General features: G+C 38.9%; 1 protein-coding gene across 11 annotated transcripts in view; it reads right to left on the bottom strand.

The window, feature by feature from the left end:
- Positions 1 to 18,315, bottom strand: part of dmd (dystrophin) — a 2,003,576-nt gene that overhangs the window by 1,352,937 nt on the left and 632,324 nt on the right. The gene's annotated exons all lie outside the window — the stretch shown is intronic.

The following is an 18,315-nucleotide window of genomic DNA, read 5'->3' on the forward strand; positions in this document are numbered from 1 at the left end:
CATCAAACCTCCAAATAACACCTTAAGGGTAGAATGCAAAAACTTCAAAAACTATTCCCTCCCACAATGACCAATTCCTCAAAGGCTCCCAGATAACATTCACTCCATGTAATATTCTTGGGGAAGAGTATTTTTTGAACACCAGCCAAACCCAGTGCCAGAGGAGTCTGATACCAACTCACTAAATGTCCAATTGGCAGTAAATGTGGTCAGAGGAGTGCGGCATGAGTGTCTGGGTTGCCACCAGGTTTACCAGTCATCACATTAAATTCTGTTGTGGTCATTCACTTCAGCTCTGACACACCTCACGTTCAAGAGGTGCAAGTCTCTGCAACAGTGCAGCTTAGCTTCAGATGTTAAATGCAGACTGGCAATTGACAATTTTGACCACCCCACTGCTACATGCAACCAATGAACAATGCAGTTAGTATTAGCTCCATGCAGTTATCCAGCACATCAGCAAACTGCACACACAAAAAAAGTCAGGTTACCTGCAGTTCAATCAACAGACGTGGCATAAGTTCATCATAAATTGCAATCTCCATGCCGATTGTCCATGGCTATGCAATTTAACTGCCCTGGCAAATATTTATCCCTCAAACAGCATGACTGAAAACAAAAGCAAAGAACTGCTAATCCTGAAAATCTGAAATAAAAACTAAAGTTGCTGGAAAAGCTCAGTAGATATCACAGCATCTGTGGACAGAAACACAAGTTGATGATTCCAGTCCAGCAATCCTTCTTCAAAAAATGATTCACAAAATATTGCTGCTGGATTCTCTGTTTGTGGAATTATAGTTGGCTGGACAGAGAGCACTTGGAATGTCTTCAAGTCACGAAAGGTGCTGTATAATTGCAGATATTTAACTTTACTCAATTTCTTGTGAAAATTCTTTGTCAGAACAATAAAAGAATCTGGACAAAACATGTTGAAAATCACAATGCGTGTTTCATCAGTGACAGTCTGTTTGTCCTTGGACTTCTCACTAAGGTTTACTGTAATTGCAAGAACAGAAGGTAACTTGGCACCAATTTGACTACCTTTACAAACATTTTGCTCTCTGTGACTATAATGAATGGCACACATGACTTTACTTTACAAAGTACAAATCCTAAAAGCAAGTCTGCAGCTAATAATTCACAGTTTATGTCAAAATATTATAAATATGAAGTCATTCAGCTGACCGATTTAAAACCAAAAATAATTGCATTTAAAGGCATTTTTCAATGTTGAAATGTTCGTTTGACTCTCCTTTCCGAGCTCAGAGCAGATATTGGGGAAACAATGACAATGTTAATGTCACCAGACTCATTATGCAAAGACGAGTCCTGATGAAAGGCTCCTGATTTTCCTGCTCATCAGATGCTGCCTGACCTGCTGTGCTTTTCCAGCACCACTCTAATCTTGACTCTTTATCCAAAGATCCAGGCGAACTGACGGCTTACCATTAGATAATTAACACCCTATCAAACATAAAATGGCTCTGAGGCAGCAGACTTCCTTTTTTATTGGTGGGTCTGGAAGGAGGGGTAGTGACATAGAGTACATTTATCCTGTTAAATCCAGGTTTTTTTTTCAGTTTCTATGCTGATGTCACCTTTACTTAGTGGCATCAGCATCTCGGACTCTTCTGTCGCATATTCATTAAAAGCCTTTGGACTGTAACAATTGGTTAGAATAAGCTCCTTTAGAGCAAGCCTCCGCCAAGGCCTCCATTCCACCTCAGTTAGTTTCTGCATTTCCTTCACATTTGTTTGAATGCTGCAAACTTTCACATTCGTGCTTCTCATAAATCTTTCTTTTTTTCAGCCAGATGGTTCCTCTGTGGTTTTGCTGGATCCTCCATGTGCCTTGATATTCCTTGCACTTCTGCTCTCAACTCTTCCCTGCTCTCCCATAAGAATGATTAAATTTCCCCCTTATCCTCACCTTCCACTTTATAAACAACAATATAAATGGATCCATTTCTCCAGCTACACCACTTCTGACTCCACCACTGTCATACCAGCACCAAACACACCTTCCCTTGCCCTTCCCTTTCAATATTGTGTAGGAACTGTTCCCTCCTCCAATACCCAAGGCCATCACCCCCAATGCCACCTCAATTTATTGCAGTCTTTTACATTAGAAATGCAGGAGATACAATTTCTGTCCTTTTACCTCTTCCTTTGTCATAACCTCAGGCCCCAAAAATTCCTCATATTTATTATTTTCTTCTGTCAATTTAGTGCATTGTATTGCCTGTTCAAATGATGTTCTTCTCCACACTGGGAAAACCAAATGCAGATTGGGTGACCACGATGTGGGACACCTCAATTCATGCCACAAGCATGATGTTGAGCTTTCTGTTACTTGTCATATTAATTCTTCGCCGTGTCCCCACTTCCATCTTTATGTCCTGGTCCTTTTGCATTGTTTTAAAGAAGTTCATACAAGCTGGAAAAATGGCATTTCATCTTTGGACTTGGCACCTTACAGCTTTTTGTAATTAGCAAAGGGTTTGACAATTTCAGATTATAATCTCACCTTCCATATTGTTTTTACATGCTCGTTTTATTTCTTATTTCTTTCTTTATTCCTGTATTTGACATTTGGAAGACAGCTTTCCAATCATTCACCATCTCCTCTAGAAACAAATCAGGATAGAGATAGGGAGTGAAGATGCAATGAGGAGTGATACACAGGAAAAAAAAACACAAAAGAAAAATAAACTAATTGTGTTAAGGTAGTGTGGAGTAGTCAAGTTACAGAACAAGGGAACATGGTAAGACAGGATGGCATTGAAAAGAAATTAGGAGAACAAAGATTTTAAAAAGCTATGCTGGACAAAAAGAATAGGGAAATTGAAATAAAAAATTTTAGGGGCAAGGGAATAACCAGAGAAGGAATACAGTCCATTATGAATCACAGTGATAATATGTGTGGGGAGCCAGAAGACACAATTAGATTTTCAATGAATGCGTTGCATCTGCAATTCACTATAGAGAAGGATGACGTTGGAGTACTGTGATAAACTTGAACCAATCAGCATTGACAGGGAGGAGGTATTAGCAGTTGTTTCAGCACATTCACACGGACATCTAGGCCACAAATGCAGAAAACAGCGGACATATGTCCTGAACACAAAAATCAGAACAAATCCAATCTTGTCAATTACCACCATACTAGTCTACTCTCAACCACTAGTAATGCAAGGTTTCATCATCAGTGCTATCAGGCAGCATCTGCTCTGTAATAACTTGCTCAGTGACGCAATTTGGGTTCTGCCAGGTCCACTCAGCTCCTGATCTCATTACAGCCTTGGTTCAAACATGGCCAAAAGAGCTGAATTCCAGAGGTGCGGTGAGAGTGACAACCTTGACATCAAGGCTGCATTTAACAGAGTATGGTATCAAGAAGCCCCAGTAAAACGCAAGTCAATGGGAATTAGGGAGAAAACTCTCTGCTGGTTAGAGTCATACCTGCTACAAAAGGAAGATGGTTATGGCTATTGGATGTCAATTATTTGAGTCCAGGACATTTCTGCAGGAGTTCCTCAGGGTACTGCCCTAGGCCTAACTATCTTCAGCTGTGTCAATAACTTTCCAACCATTAAAAGGTCAGAAGTGGGGATGTTTGGTGTTGATTGCATTATATTCAACACCATGTCCAAATGCAACAAGACGTAGTCAACATCCAGACTTTGACTGAAAAATGGGAAGTAACATTTGTGCCTGACAAGTACCAGGCAATGACCACGTCAAAAAAAAGGAGAAACCAACAATCATCCCTTGACATTCAATGGATGTAAAAATCACTGAATCCCTCACTATCAACTTCCTGGAGGCAACCATTGACCAGGAACTCAACTGGACTAACCACATAAGTACAATGGTTATAAAAGCAGGTCAGAAGCCTGGAATCCCACATTGAGTAACTCAACTACTGACTCCCCAAAGCATGGCGCAATCTTATTTTTAAAAAACGTTTCATCCATTGCCACTGTCCTAGATTTTTGTCTCATGATTTTGTTTAAAATCTCTTGCCCACTATTGTTTCACATACTTTCTTTTTGTTCGTCTTCCTCCTCCTTTTTCAGGTGAACAAAATCTGTTACCTTCTTAGCTTTCTTGTGAAAGTCACAGACATAAAATGGTAATTCTGTTCTTCCCTCGGTATATACTGCCTGATCTACTGAGTATTCCTGCCTTTGTACACTTTGGTCTAGATTCTAACAAAGGTACAAGTGAACTTTAATCATCACATCTGGTACAGTATTCTTGCCAGTTGTAAGATGTTTTGCTTATCAAGGAGAATGAGAAAAGATTTGTGGCCTCCAACTGGAACACCACAAGTAGCCCAAGAGAATCCCAATGCCTACAGACTTGAGATATGGGAAAATTAGAGGAGTCACTAAATATAAATAATCCATTTGGATATTACCCAATGTGTATCAAAAGTCAAGGTGGTGTTTGGTTTTGATTTGCAATTTTACAGGCTGGTTTCCATGTAGCAATGTTCCAAGGACTAAAGATTCACCTTCATTTTAGGTTATCAATTGTAAAATCAGCCATTGAAAAGATGTTAAGGGTGGCAAATACTTTGTGCAGGGACAAAGTCATGTGAGGTGGTGACGGCTGGTCGAACAGACAGCAGAAACGTGTGCTAGGATGCTCATCTCAGGGTCAAACATGAAATCAAAATGTCAAACGTACAAAAAGAGTTGATGATGAAGCAGAGCTCAATAGACAACACCATGAGTAATACACAGGAGGAGAGGAGATTCAATGAATATGTAATTTAAGTTCAGACACTGGAAACAAAATTTAAAAAAATCATACATGCATGCTGTTTACAAAGAAAGAACCATGCTCACAGTCAGCAAAAACAGGGGATCTTTTATCCTGCACCCGAAGAAAATATTAAACCAAACACATAAAAAGAAAGCAAGTAAGGAAAGCTTACATAATTAAAACAAGATCAACTCAAAACAGATCTAAAATTAAAAATCACACAAGACTGCGTTTAGTTCAACAGGTTTATTTGGTTAAAAATCACAACACCAGGTTATAGTCCAATAGGTTTAATTGGAAGCACACTAGCTTTCGGAGCGACGCTCCTTCATCAGGTGATATCCGAAAGCTGGTGTGCTTCCAATTAAACCTGTTGGACTATAACCTGGTGTTGTGTGATTTTTAACTTTGTACACCCCAGTCCAAGACCGGCATCTCCAAATCAGGTTTATTTGGAAGCACTATCTTTCAGAGTTGGTGTTGTGTGATTTTAACATTTGTACACCCCAGTCCAACACCGGCATCTTCAAATCAAAACAGATCTATATTTGTAATAGCCACAGAACAATGCACTTTAAAGGCAATAACCATCAACAATACTGTAGCTCAAAGTGACCCAAGATAAAATAACAGAAATTATCAACATCTCATGACAAGTAACCTCGACATAACTACGACAGAATTAGATGCCAATGAACATAAAATGAGCACCCCAAGATGCAGCTGAAAGATGTAAGACTGTTAAATGTCTATAAATATCGAATAGCCTCGCTGAATTTTTAAGGTGATTCACATCAGTCAGTTATGAAATGCATTATACAGTATTACTTAATATGGGAATCCAAAGAAAATCTATAAATCTCATGTTACAGCCACCTTTGTAATCACGTCCCAAAAGGCTCCACAAAGTACAGAATTGGAGTTTAAGTTTCAAAAAGCAAGTCACTCAATATTGGCAAAAATAAAACACTTTGATAATGCACATAAATAGCCAGCAGTAAGTATATGTTTTATAAATCTTCACCAGATTGCTAAAAAGGAATGTAGACATAAATATTGCAACAATCGGTGCATTTAAAGATTATTGTCCTTATAGAGATTATGTGATTACAATTTTTTCACACTACACAGCATTGCCAAAGAAGCAATGAATGGAATAATATACATTTTATAATATGATCAGAGTTATGCCATTTCCAAAATACACTCTGCATCTAGACATGACAATTATCAATGGTGACAGAGAGTAGGCTGAAACTCTAATGTCATGTTGAGGGAGTCATGTCGGGTCTGACAACGATGCTCCCTGGATAAGCCAATAAACTGAGGTTCATATACTTTCTAAAAACTCTATTCAGTCATAAATATCCCATGATCCAAAGAAGGACAAAGTGTTTTCATGGATTCTTAGCCAGTATTTAATTCCAAGACAAGATCAGTACAAAAGGTCAGCTGTTATTTACTTCACTGGTGTTTGAGAAATTATGTAAAAATGAATGCGGCTACAATTCAAATTAATAATTATAGATTAACTGGTTTGGGACAATTTTGAAAGATACTTATAAGGCGTTTATCAAGGCAAGTTATTTTTACAAAGGTTTTCACAAACTCAGTTGACTGATACAATCAGTGTCATTTCAAAGACTGGGGGTTATGAATGCATGAAATAAAGGAGGGGCAGTTGTACAATAGAACTATCAGGGAGAGTCACTGCAAAATTAATACAATAGAACCTACTCAGACAGCATCACTGACTGACTACAAAAAATCTACCTTGTTCTAATTCTGCCACTGTAAAACGAAATTGCACAAGTGCAAATCTTACAAAATTTAACAAGACTTACATCAAATAATAATCTTAGAACATTGAAAAGGAAATGACCTTTGGAAAACTCAAGCGGGAAACTGCATTAAAATAATAATCTACAGAAACATTGATAAATTTATCACTTGAACACAGAAGAGAAAGGTAGATGAGGGCAGGGCGGTAAATGTAGTCTGTGTGGATTTCAGTAAGGCCTTTGATAAGGTTCCACATGGTAGGCTGCTCTGGAATGTTAGACCGCATGGAATCCTAGACCGCATGGAATCCAGGGGAAGCTGGCAAATTGGATAAACAATTGGCTTCATGGAAGGAATCAGAGGGTAATAGTGGAAGGATGCTTGTTGGAAAGGAGGCCTGTGACAAGTGGAGTGCCTCAGGGGTTGGTACTGGGGCCATTACTGTTTGTTATTGATATCAATGATTTGAATGAGAATGTACAAGGCATGATTGGTAAGTTTGCTGATGACACTAAAATAGGTGGCATTGTGGACAGTGAGGAAGATTATCAGTAATTGCAGCAGGACCTAGATCAGCTGGGGAAGTGGGCCAAGAAATGGCAAGTGGAGTTTAACACAGATAAGTGTGAGATCTTGCATTTTGGAAAGTCAAATCAAGGTAGGAGTTTCATGGTGAAAGGTAGAGCCTTAAGGAGTGTAGTGGAACAGAGGGAACTTGGAGTTCAAGTTCATAGTTCTCTGAAAGTGAAGTCACTGGTAGACACGGCAGTGAAGACGGGTTTTTGACACACTGGCCTTCATCAGTCAGGACATCGAGTATAGATGTTGGGAAGGTATACAGTACGTCGGTGAAGTTGCACTTGTGTTGAGTTTTGGTCACCTTGCTATAGGAAGGATGCTATTAAACTGGAAAGAGTGCAGAAGAAATTTACAAGGATGCTGCCTGGACTTAGTGGTCTGAGTTATAGGGAGAGGTTAGACAAGCTAGGATTTTTTTCTTTACAGCATTGGAGACTGAGGGGTACCTTATAGAGGTGTATAAGATCTTGAGAGGCATGGATAGCATGAATGCAGTCAGTTTTCTTTCCCAGGGTTGGGGAATCAAGGACTAGAGGGCATCAGTTTAAGGTTAAAGGGGAAAGAATAAAAGGGAACCTGAGGGGCAACTTTTTTTTTTTTTACACAGAGGGTGGTACGCATATGGAATGAGCTGCCAGCGCAAGTGGTTGAGTCGGGTACATTAACAACATTTCAAAGTCATTTGGATAAATACATGGATAGGAAAGGATTAGAAGGATATGGGCCGAGAGTGTGGTACTGGAAAAGCACAGCAGGTCAGGCAGCATCCGAGGAGTAGGAGAATCAACATTTTGGGCAAAAGCCCTTCCCGAAATGTCAATTCTCCTACTCCTTGGATGCTGCCTGACCTGCTATGCTTTTCCAGTACCATAGTCTCGACTCTTATCTCCAGCATCTGCAGTCCTCACTTTCCCTTAGGAGGATATGGGCCAGATGCAGGGAAATGGGGTTAGCATGGGTGGACATTTTTGTTGACATGGAATAGTTTGGGCTAAAGGGCCTGTCTCCATGCTGTAGGATTCTATGACTTTATTTGAGGTTGGCCTTGCTGTGTTGTGTCTAATGATTAGTGCGGCAGCATACCATTAAGACATGTGCTCATGATATCATCAGAGTGCCTTGATGTGCAACTCACCCTGATATAAAGGTCTCGTCTTATCTCAGATTACTTGAAGCATGACATTCCATTACATTCCTCTATTATAACTTCATAACATATTACTAGCCCACCTTTTTATGCCTGAGGAATGTAACATTTGTACATGAGTTAGTTGCTACTGAAATTTTCAATACCATGATCTACAATGCTGCGTTTTTAAAATTAAGGAAGATGATAGAAGTATTGCAGCATCAGGTAAACTACCATAGTGGAGACTGGTGATAAGCCAGAGAATTAGGAAAGGTTTCAGATTGGAAAAACAAACAAGACAACTAAAAGATAAGAAAGAGGGAGAAAATAAGGGTTAACATGTAAATAACATTAAGATACACAATAAAGGCTTCTTTAAAAATATAGAAAGGAAAGAGAGAAGCCAAAGTGAACAAAGTCCCTGAGAGAATGAGGCTGGGGAAATAATAATGCCAAAATCAGGAGTTGGTGGAAGAAGTGAATAAATAATTCACATCAGTCTTCACAGTAGAAGACACTAACAGCATTCCAAAATGACTAAATGATCAAGGGGCAAAGGAAGGAGAGGAAATAAATACAATAACTAGCTCTAAAAAAAATAGGAAAACTAATGAGGCTAAAGACCAAAACCTCCCTTGGATCTGATGGGATGAATCCTCTGATATTAAAGAAAGTATATACAGAGACAGTGGGAGCACTGGCATTAATGCTTCAAGAAAAACTGCCAATGTAACCCTTTTATTTGAAAAGGGAAGGAGACAAAAAACAAGTAACTACAGCCTAGTTAGCTGAACATCAGTTCTTGGCAAAATGTTACAGCCTATGATAAAGTATGCAAAGCAGAGCATTTAGAAATACATAATATGATCAAGGAAAACAGCATGGCTTCATAAAGGGAAATCATTCCAGGCAAATTTACTGGAATTGTTTGAGGAAGTAACAAGCAAGATAGAAAAATGGGAAGTAGTGGAAGTAATATATTTGCATTGGCATGAGTTGTTTAATACGGTACAACACATTAGGTTACTTAAGACAGTTGGAGATAGAATATTAGCACAGATGGAGGATTGGCCAACTAATAGAAGACAGAGTTGGAATGGGCGGGGATCAGCACTTTCAGGATGGATACCTACAACTAGCTAGAAAGCAAGTAACGCATCTCAATCACATTTTATTTGAAGAAATGTTTAACATAATCAAATAGATATAGTAAGATGGTTATAATTAAAATGTTTGTATTTAAATGCACTAATTTTACCTTTAAGATTTTGGATGAGCATGAAGTCAGATGAAATTTGCATAGCTCAGTTTTATCCTTGCTTTAATCTCTCAATGATAACAAATTATAGGTAGTCAGACAACAAAAGGTACAATAGAGGCAACACTGTTCATCTGAAAGGACAACATACTCAAGCAAAGTCCACCTGAAACAAACCAACAATTAATTTGACTAACAATGAAATTACATAAACATGGCATGGGGTGAGTTACTGATAATTTAAGAGACCGAAATAAAAACTCTTGAGCAACATTTCTGCTCGGCAGACACCTCCTGGATGCTTCCAAAGGCAGACTTTACTACATCAGAAAAGCAACCTGAGGATCCTACAACAATGTATCAGCCTGATTGAAGCTGTAAAGGACTGCTTTGTACTGATAAATACATCTTTTTCCTTCTAAATTAAACTCTCACTTCTAATTTGCAATTCAAGAGTCCATGTTTGTCTAATGCCTATATTTAGTGCTAAAGAGACATTTGTTTGATTTTATTGGATTAATTTTCTTACTTGATGCAATCAAGAATTAAATTAAAATACTCAATAGTTAAAACAGTGACAAGATAACTAAATTACAGATGTCATTTATTAGAAAAAGAAATAAAATTACCTATTAGCCACTATCTTGCAACCAAATGATGTAAAGCTATATATGTGAATAAAATGGGAGAATATGTGTGCAGCTTGTATTGATATTTTGATGACCAATCTGCAGTGCAGGAAGTTATAACAAGTGGCATATGGTAATGAGGATATGGATTCAAAAGAGTCAATGAACCTAAATTCAAAGCTTCAAACAATCCAACCAGCAAGAGTGGCTCTAACTTCAATATTTTAAGTGTAAGTACTATTGCATTTACTGTTAATAGAACTATAACCACTTGGCCTCAATCATTCAAGAATCTTATTGATTTTTGCATATAAGAACGAACATATAATCCTTACAAAAACCCATCCTCTAACAGTTAGCAAAACGCATAATATGCGCATATTTAGTCGTGTCCTCGACACAGTATCAGTTTTTCATATTAGAACGTGGACACCAAGGTCCAGAATGGCAATCAGAATGCCATGACATTCAAGTTGAAGCCCCAAGCTAATAATTTAATGCTGGTTTCAGATTCTAAAGAGGGTTAAATTTTAGAAACTGGTGAACAACTTGAGTTGGGTAGTTTTGGGAGGGGGAGGAAGTTGATGCGACTTGGAAAAATAATTGCAGCACAAATTAAAACACCATTCTTTTAAACCAACCATTTCTGCACAGAAACTAGCCACAAGTGTCATAAGTTAACATGTGATCATGAGGTGAAAGAAGAAAAATATGGCTAACTGGTCACATTCCAAGACAAATTAAGTTAAAGTGAAAATATTTGATCAAGTACAAGGTAAATAGCTCCCTAATGAAAACAGATAAATATTGGAGTCAGCATTTATTCCTTCTCAGTCCAACCTGCTGCTATTGCTTACTAGTTTGTTATTAATTCTGTTTTCATCTCACTTTAACCTCAAAACAAAGAACTGTATCATTAACTGACATCAAATGTTCCCTATATTTCAACAGCTTATTACTTGCCTTGTAATTAGGAGAAAATTGACCAAAACCTTCTGCTTTTGCATTCTCTCTCATTACTAAACAGAAGAGTCTTTTATATTTAAAGAAGCTCTTGGCACATGTTGTCAGCTTCAGAGATAGCAAGAATATTAAAAATCATTGATTACAACGCACATCTTTGTACTAATCCTTTTCATGACTTCCCAAAGCAAGACATCAACTTCTATTTTCTCCTGCAGCAGCCTGTTACATGCATCTCTCATTAATTTTATTCTCGTTGTTCCAGATCAGTCCAAACTTGAAGTACAAAATTCCCAGTCCATTTCACTGACCAGTTGCTAAATCTTGTTACGGTATCACAGCATTTTCTGAAACACACCCAACCCTGAATACTTGTTTCACATATATTGTCTTTTCTTTTAATCAAATAATTCCTGATTACATTAGTATTACACATTAGCTCCCCATGTCTGCATTGCTTTTCAAACACAATTTACAGTTTATACTTTAGTTTACTCATCTTTCTGGTTGTTTTTAAATGCCTCACACCGGTTAATTGTTCCATACAGTTATATACCTCCATTTTTCCCTTAAGTATTTTCCAAGTTTGTTTTCTGTCCATTTATTCACAACTCACGTATACTCTAGTTTACAGCCAGAGAGTTTTCCTTCCCAGAAACAATCTCCATGGGCTGTGAATTTAAACATTCCCTTCCAATAAAACATATTATGCTGAGGTCTGGAGCACAATACGGGAGTGCTACTGAATTAACTACTCTTGAGGTGCTCCTGATATTTATTTTGCAGGAACCCCCGTTCTTTATTTATCTCTCAAGCGAACCATAACCCACGATATTGTCCATTCAATCTGAAAACATTAGCTACGTGCAACAGTCAAGTTCTAAACCACAGAATCATGAGAGCAAGAGACTGTCAGAGCTTCCAATTATATTTGCACTAATTTTACTCCATCACTTGAAATTGGGAATCTCCAAATGCATTGCTGTCTATAATTCTACCTAGTTTGTGCATCCCTTACCATTTGTCTTGTGACACTATGCTGTTCAAAGTTAGCAATCCCTAAGGCTCCATTCCTTGTATCTTCCAGAGATAAATGTCTCTCGGATCTCTAGTCCCACAGCCCACCTATGTTTCTGACTTTTACATGCATACAGTGTCTGTCAATTCTTGCACTGTTTATGGCTTTCTCAAGAACAACATCAAAATGGAACATCTCTGCAGATGATTTTATCTACTGTACATCAGGCAGAATATAACTGGTTATCCTGAAAGTCAACAATTAGATTAGAGGGTTTAGAGTCATAAGTGTGCCATGCATGCATGTTTCTCGTGTATTTTGCAACTTCCTCGGAACTTTCTGGAACAGGTGAGGGAGTATGTTAGTGTTGGGGATAGAGTGAGAGCAAGAGAGAGAGAGAAAAAGAGAAAAACAGAAACTGAAAAATGACAAATTATACGCACAAAATAAAAAGAAAGTGAAGAAAAATATGAAGCAAGGATAAAAGTGTTGAAAGGAAGGGGAAACACAGTGGGTTTAGAATTTTAAAAATGGGTTGAAAGTGAGGGAGGTAATTGTTTTATGAGTATGCCAGCTCACTATTCTGTAAATAATACTATACATAATGAAGATAGGAGGCCATCATTGTCGCTGTAAAAAAAAACTTAAGGGTCAGCTTACTCGAGTGTGTTGAAAAAAAAACTGGTGCCTGGTCTAACTAAGAGAGTCTCTTTTAATTAAAGTGGTATTGTTTGTTGCATGTTAGCGACTAGATGCAGATTATACGGGACTCAGAAATTTTGCAAAAGATCAGATGTTAGGTCTCACTCCATCGAGATGCAAAGCTGTTCTGCCCAAGTCCATATGTCATCATCATCATCAATGAATGGTGCTAATGGCATTCCTCTGTGTTAACACGTTCTGACCCATATACAAAGTTAAAAATCACAATACTAGGTTATAGTATTGTGATTTTTAACGGTTTATTTGGAAGTAATTGCTTTCAGAGCACTGCTCCTTCATCAGGTAGCTCTGGAGCAGGATCAGAAGACACAGAATTTATAGCAAAAGATCACAGTGCCATGCAACTGAAACGATATATTGAACAAATCTAGGTTGCTGTTAAATCTTTCATCTTTTAGAATGGGTTGCAGGTTTTGAGTCATTAATATGTAAATCCAAGAACTTCTTTCAAGTCACATTCTCAAGATAACTTAAGGTCTTATATAAAAAAAGGTGACATCTCAGCTCAGACAATGCATTAAAGGTGTGAGGTTAGAGTCTGTCTGTATTCCAACCTTGAGTCGGACTGGTTCTATTTCCAAAGTAGAAATTTATAAAATGTTACATGGATTGACTGCCTGCATTGACTGCCCGCAGATTGTGTGCTTTTTGAGCAAAATACAATGTATCTGCAAATACAATTCTGCAAATGAACCAAAATCTGCAACACATTCTAAAAGATAAAGACTTAACAGCAATCTAGGTTTGTACAATATATTATTGCAGTTGCATGATACTGTGGACTTTTGCTATAAATTCTGTGTCTTAAGATCCTGCTCCACAGCAACTTGATGAAGGAGCAGCGCTCCAAAACCTAGTACTTCCAAGTAAACCTGTTGGACTATAAGCTAGTGTGAAGATTTTTAACTTTGTCCACCACAGTCTAACACCAGCACCTCCACATCATGGCACTGATACACCAGCTCATGAGGAGTGACAGAAGAGAGACAGAAGGAGAAGGGAAAACAGTGCTGAAGGACATGGTTGAGAGATGAAGAAGATGAGCGAGAGAAGTAGTAGGAGATGGGGATGGGAGAGATACGAAGGAAGTCAAGGTGTAAAGGAAGTCTGCAAAGGAAAGTAATCTCAAATGATAGACAAAGAGAGAACAAAAAGCAATACCTAAGAAGAAGGAAAAACTAACAAAGGGAGACAGAAAGTGAAAAAGAGTTTTAAAATGCATCAAAATGATATAAAGAAGGTAAAGATAAATCAATAGTACAAGTATCATTATTTGCTGACTTTAAAGTAGATTAAGAAACCAGGCAGTATTTAATCATTTGAGGGAATGGACAAAACTTGTTTTAAAAAAAAATGAAATGGATATTTTTCCAAATGTGAAACAGATTTAATCTAACCTTAATACAATATTGATAAGAGTGCCTGGCCTTGCTGAACAACTCAATCATATTTGTCATTAGTATGATGTCATGTTTTCTTCCAATCCTAGCTGACTCTTATAAATCTAACCCCTTCCACCTTTCCAAAATAAAACTCCAATATAGTCATGGTCAATGCTCATTTTGGTCTGATTTTAAGAGATTGGCATGAGCCAACTGCCTGCTAACATTTGCAATATTAAGTCAAACCCTTTTATTCTGCTGGCTGAACTGTCAACTCAATAAATTGAGTTTACGGTTTTGGTGTCAGAATAGTGGACCTGAATTTAGCAGTGTGATGATTAAATGTCAGCTTATAGATCCTGGGCTCCTGTTATGAGCTAAACATGCATTAGTATCAACGTGGCTATGATTGTGTTGAACTCAGAGAAGTGATTTAATCAGATATTGTCTCCTTATCAGTTGTGACACACCAATCCAATGCACTGCTCCTCAATCTAATCAGAGCTTCATGCGAATACAATGATTAAGCTCGGGTCTGTGGATGCAATTCACTTGTTATCAACATGTCTGGTTTTAGACAAGGATATAGTTGTGCATCCTCTGTGCTATTGTTGCTGGACTGCCTAAAGGGGTATGATGAGCACAGCATTAGTGAAAAGATAGGCATGGTCACATTCTTCAATCTGACATGCGATAACAATGCTGGTCTATTCACTAACTGAGCATCAATCATCTTCTCGCACTTTGAGCCTTCAATGAGACAACACAGAAGCTGAACTATGGATCTCCTGACTCAGGACTAAAAATTTAAAAACAGCATATTGCGATTCTAGGATCAACCAACAATATCAGAGAAGGGGGCTCTTATTGCGACTGCCTCAACAGCTACATTTGATCGGAGGTTAATGCCCCCCAATGAAATCACTGCTACATCTCTCACATTAGTGACTAGAGTGAAGAGCTCCCTTATCCACCTCCAGCTCAAGACACCATAGAACATATAACAATTCAGCACAAGAATAGACCCTTCAGCCCACGATGTTGTGTTGAACATGACAAATTAAACTAATCTCTTCTCCCTGACCTTGGCCTGTATCCCTCCATTCCTTGCATATTCATGTGCTTATCTAAAAGTCCCTATCATATCTGCCTCTGCCACTATCCCTGGGAAGAAGTTCCAGATACTCTCTGGGGAAAAAAAATCGTGCCCCTCACATCTCTTTTGAAATTTTCCCCACTCACCTTAAATGCATGTCCCTGAGTTTTAGACATTTCAACACTGGAAAAAAGGATCTGACCATCAATCCTAGCTAAGCATCCCATAATTTTATAGATTTCTGTTAAGTCTCCCCTCAGCCTCTGCTGCTCCAGAGAAAACAACCCGACTTTTTCTAGCCTCTTGTTATAGCTCATACTCTGTAATCCAGGCAGCAGTCTGGTAAACCTCTTTCTGCACACTCTCCAAAGTCTCCATATCCTTCCTGTAACGTGGCAACCATAATTGAACGCAGCACTCTATGTGTAGCCTAACCAAAGTCTTATAAATCTACAATATGACATCCTGACTCTTGTACTCAATTCCCCAACCAACAAAGCCAAGACTACCATATGCCTTCTTTACCACCGTATCCACTCGCATGTCCACTTTTAGGGAGCTGTGGACTTGAACACCAAGATCCTTCTGTTCAGGGTCCTGCCATTAACTGTATACTTTTCCTTAACATTTGATCCCCCAAAGTGCAGCATCTTACACTTACCCAAATTAAACTCCATCTGTCATTTCTCCTCCCATATATGCTAGTGATCAATATCCTGCTATATCCTTTGACAACCTTCTACACTATCCACAACGCCACCAATCTTTGTATCCAATCAGCAAAGGTCCCAGTACAGATCCACTTGCCACGGCACTCCAGCCTGAAAAACATTCTTTCACTACTACCCTCTGCCTTCTGTGCACAAGTCAATTCTGAATCCATGCGGCCAAGTCACCATGGATCCCATGCATCTTAATCTTCTGGATGAGCCTACCATGAGGGACCTTGCCGAAAGCCTTACTAAAATCCATGTCGACAACATCCACTACTCTCCCCTCATCAATCACCTTTGACTCCGCCTTGAAAAATTCAATCAAGTTAGTAAAACATTATCTGACCTGCATAAAGCCATGCTGATTATCCCTAATTAGACCATGCTTTTCCAAATACATGTAAATTCTATCCCCAAGAATTCTCTCCAATAGCTTCCCTATTATTGATGTGAGACTCACCGGACTACAGTTTCCAGGATTGTATTCACTTCACTTCCTGAACAGAGGAACAATATTGATTACTCACCAGTCCTTTGGGATCTTTCCAGTGGCTAATGAGGAAACAAAGATCTTGGTCAAGGCCCCACCAATCTCTTATCTTGCCTCTCTCAATAGCCTGGGGACTTCAAGAGACCCAACACCACTTCTTTCTTGATCTCAAAATGCCTGAACATATTAGTATGTTTCACACAAGTCTCACTATCCTCCACATCCTTCTCCTGGGTGAACACCAATGCAAGGTATTCATTTAGGATCTCATCGACATCCTCTGCCTCCAAGCACAAGTTCCCTCCTTTATCCTTGAGTGGTCCTACTTTCTCCCTAGTTATCCTCTCGTTTTCAATGTATGTATAGAATGCCTTGGGATTCTCTTTAACCTGGCTTGCCAAGGTCATTTCATGACGCCTTCTTGCTCTCCTAATTCCCTGCCTGAGTTATTTCATGCTATCTTTATATTCCTCAAGGACCCTGTCTGATTTTAGCTTCCTAAACCTTACATATGTTTGTTTTTTCCTTTTGACTAAATTTACAACCTCCCTCATCATCCAATCCTTGTCCTTCTTCCTTATTGGAACCTGCCAGTCCTGAACTCTCATCAGCAGATCTTTAAACGATTCTCACATGTCAAATGTGAACTTGCCTGATAACAGCACTCCCCAATTCACTCTCCCTAACTTCTGCCTTATACCAGTGTAGTTTGCCCTCCCCTCAATTTAGTGCCTTGCCACAAGGACCTGACTTATCCTTATTCGTAGCTATTTTAAAATTTAAGGAGTTGTGAACACTGTTTCCAAAATGCTCTCCCACTGAAAGATCAGTCACCTGGCCAGGATCATTAACCAATACAAGATCCAGTACTGCCCCTCCTCTCACTGGACTATCTACAAACTGATTCAAGAAACCCACTTGGATACATTCAACAATTTCTGCCCCATCTAAGCCTCTTGCTCTAAAGGAGTCTCAGTCAATATTGGGGAAGTTGAAGTCACTCTCTATGATAACTCTGTTTTTACTGCAGCTTTCCATCTTTGTTCCTAATGTCTTGGTGGCTGTTGGAGGCCAATACTATAATCCAATCAGAGTGATTGCAACCATCTTATTTTTGAGCTCTACCCACATTGCGTCAGTGGATGAGCCCTCCAGTATGCCCCCTCTGAGTGCAGACGTAATATTCTCCCTGATTAGTAATGCAACTCCTCCATCAATTTTATCTTCCTCTCTATCTCGTCTAAAGCAATAAAACCCTGGAAAGTTAAGCAGTCAGTCCTGTCCCCCTCTCAACCAAATCTCTACAATAGCCACAACGTCATTGTCCCATGTACTGCTCCAGGTTCTAAGGTCATCTGTCTTACCTATAATACTCCTTGCATTTAAATAAACACACTTTAGCACATTTATACCATCATGGTCATTTAACTGTCTTTGCCTGTCCTTTTTTTCTGATTTACTAATCCTAACATCTACCTTCCCCTCAATCCCTCAACTTGCTCCATCAGCCCCTTAGGTAGGACAGTCTAATCTCTGCAGTTATAGCGGTACCTTCTCTTCCACTTGCTCTCCTCCACCAGCCCCCCCCAACCCCAATTTAAACTTTCCCGAATAGCACTAGCGAACCTCCATGTGAGGATATTGTTTCCCCTCCAGTTTGTACAGATCCCTCTTGTACAGGGCCCTGACCCAGAAGAGATGCAACAACCCAAGATCCTGAGACCATGCCCCCTGCACCAGCTCCTTAGCCATGCATTTATCTGTCCTATCCTTCTATTCC

Source organism: Chiloscyllium plagiosum, unplaced genomic scaffold (genome assembly GCF_037043375.1).
Source record: "Chiloscyllium plagiosum isolate Xiang-an unplaced genomic scaffold, Cpla_swu_hap1 HiC_scaffold_12, whole genome shotgun sequence".
In the NCBI taxonomy this organism is placed as follows: domain Eukaryota; kingdom Metazoa; phylum Chordata; class Chondrichthyes; order Orectolobiformes; family Hemiscylliidae; genus Chiloscyllium; species Chiloscyllium plagiosum.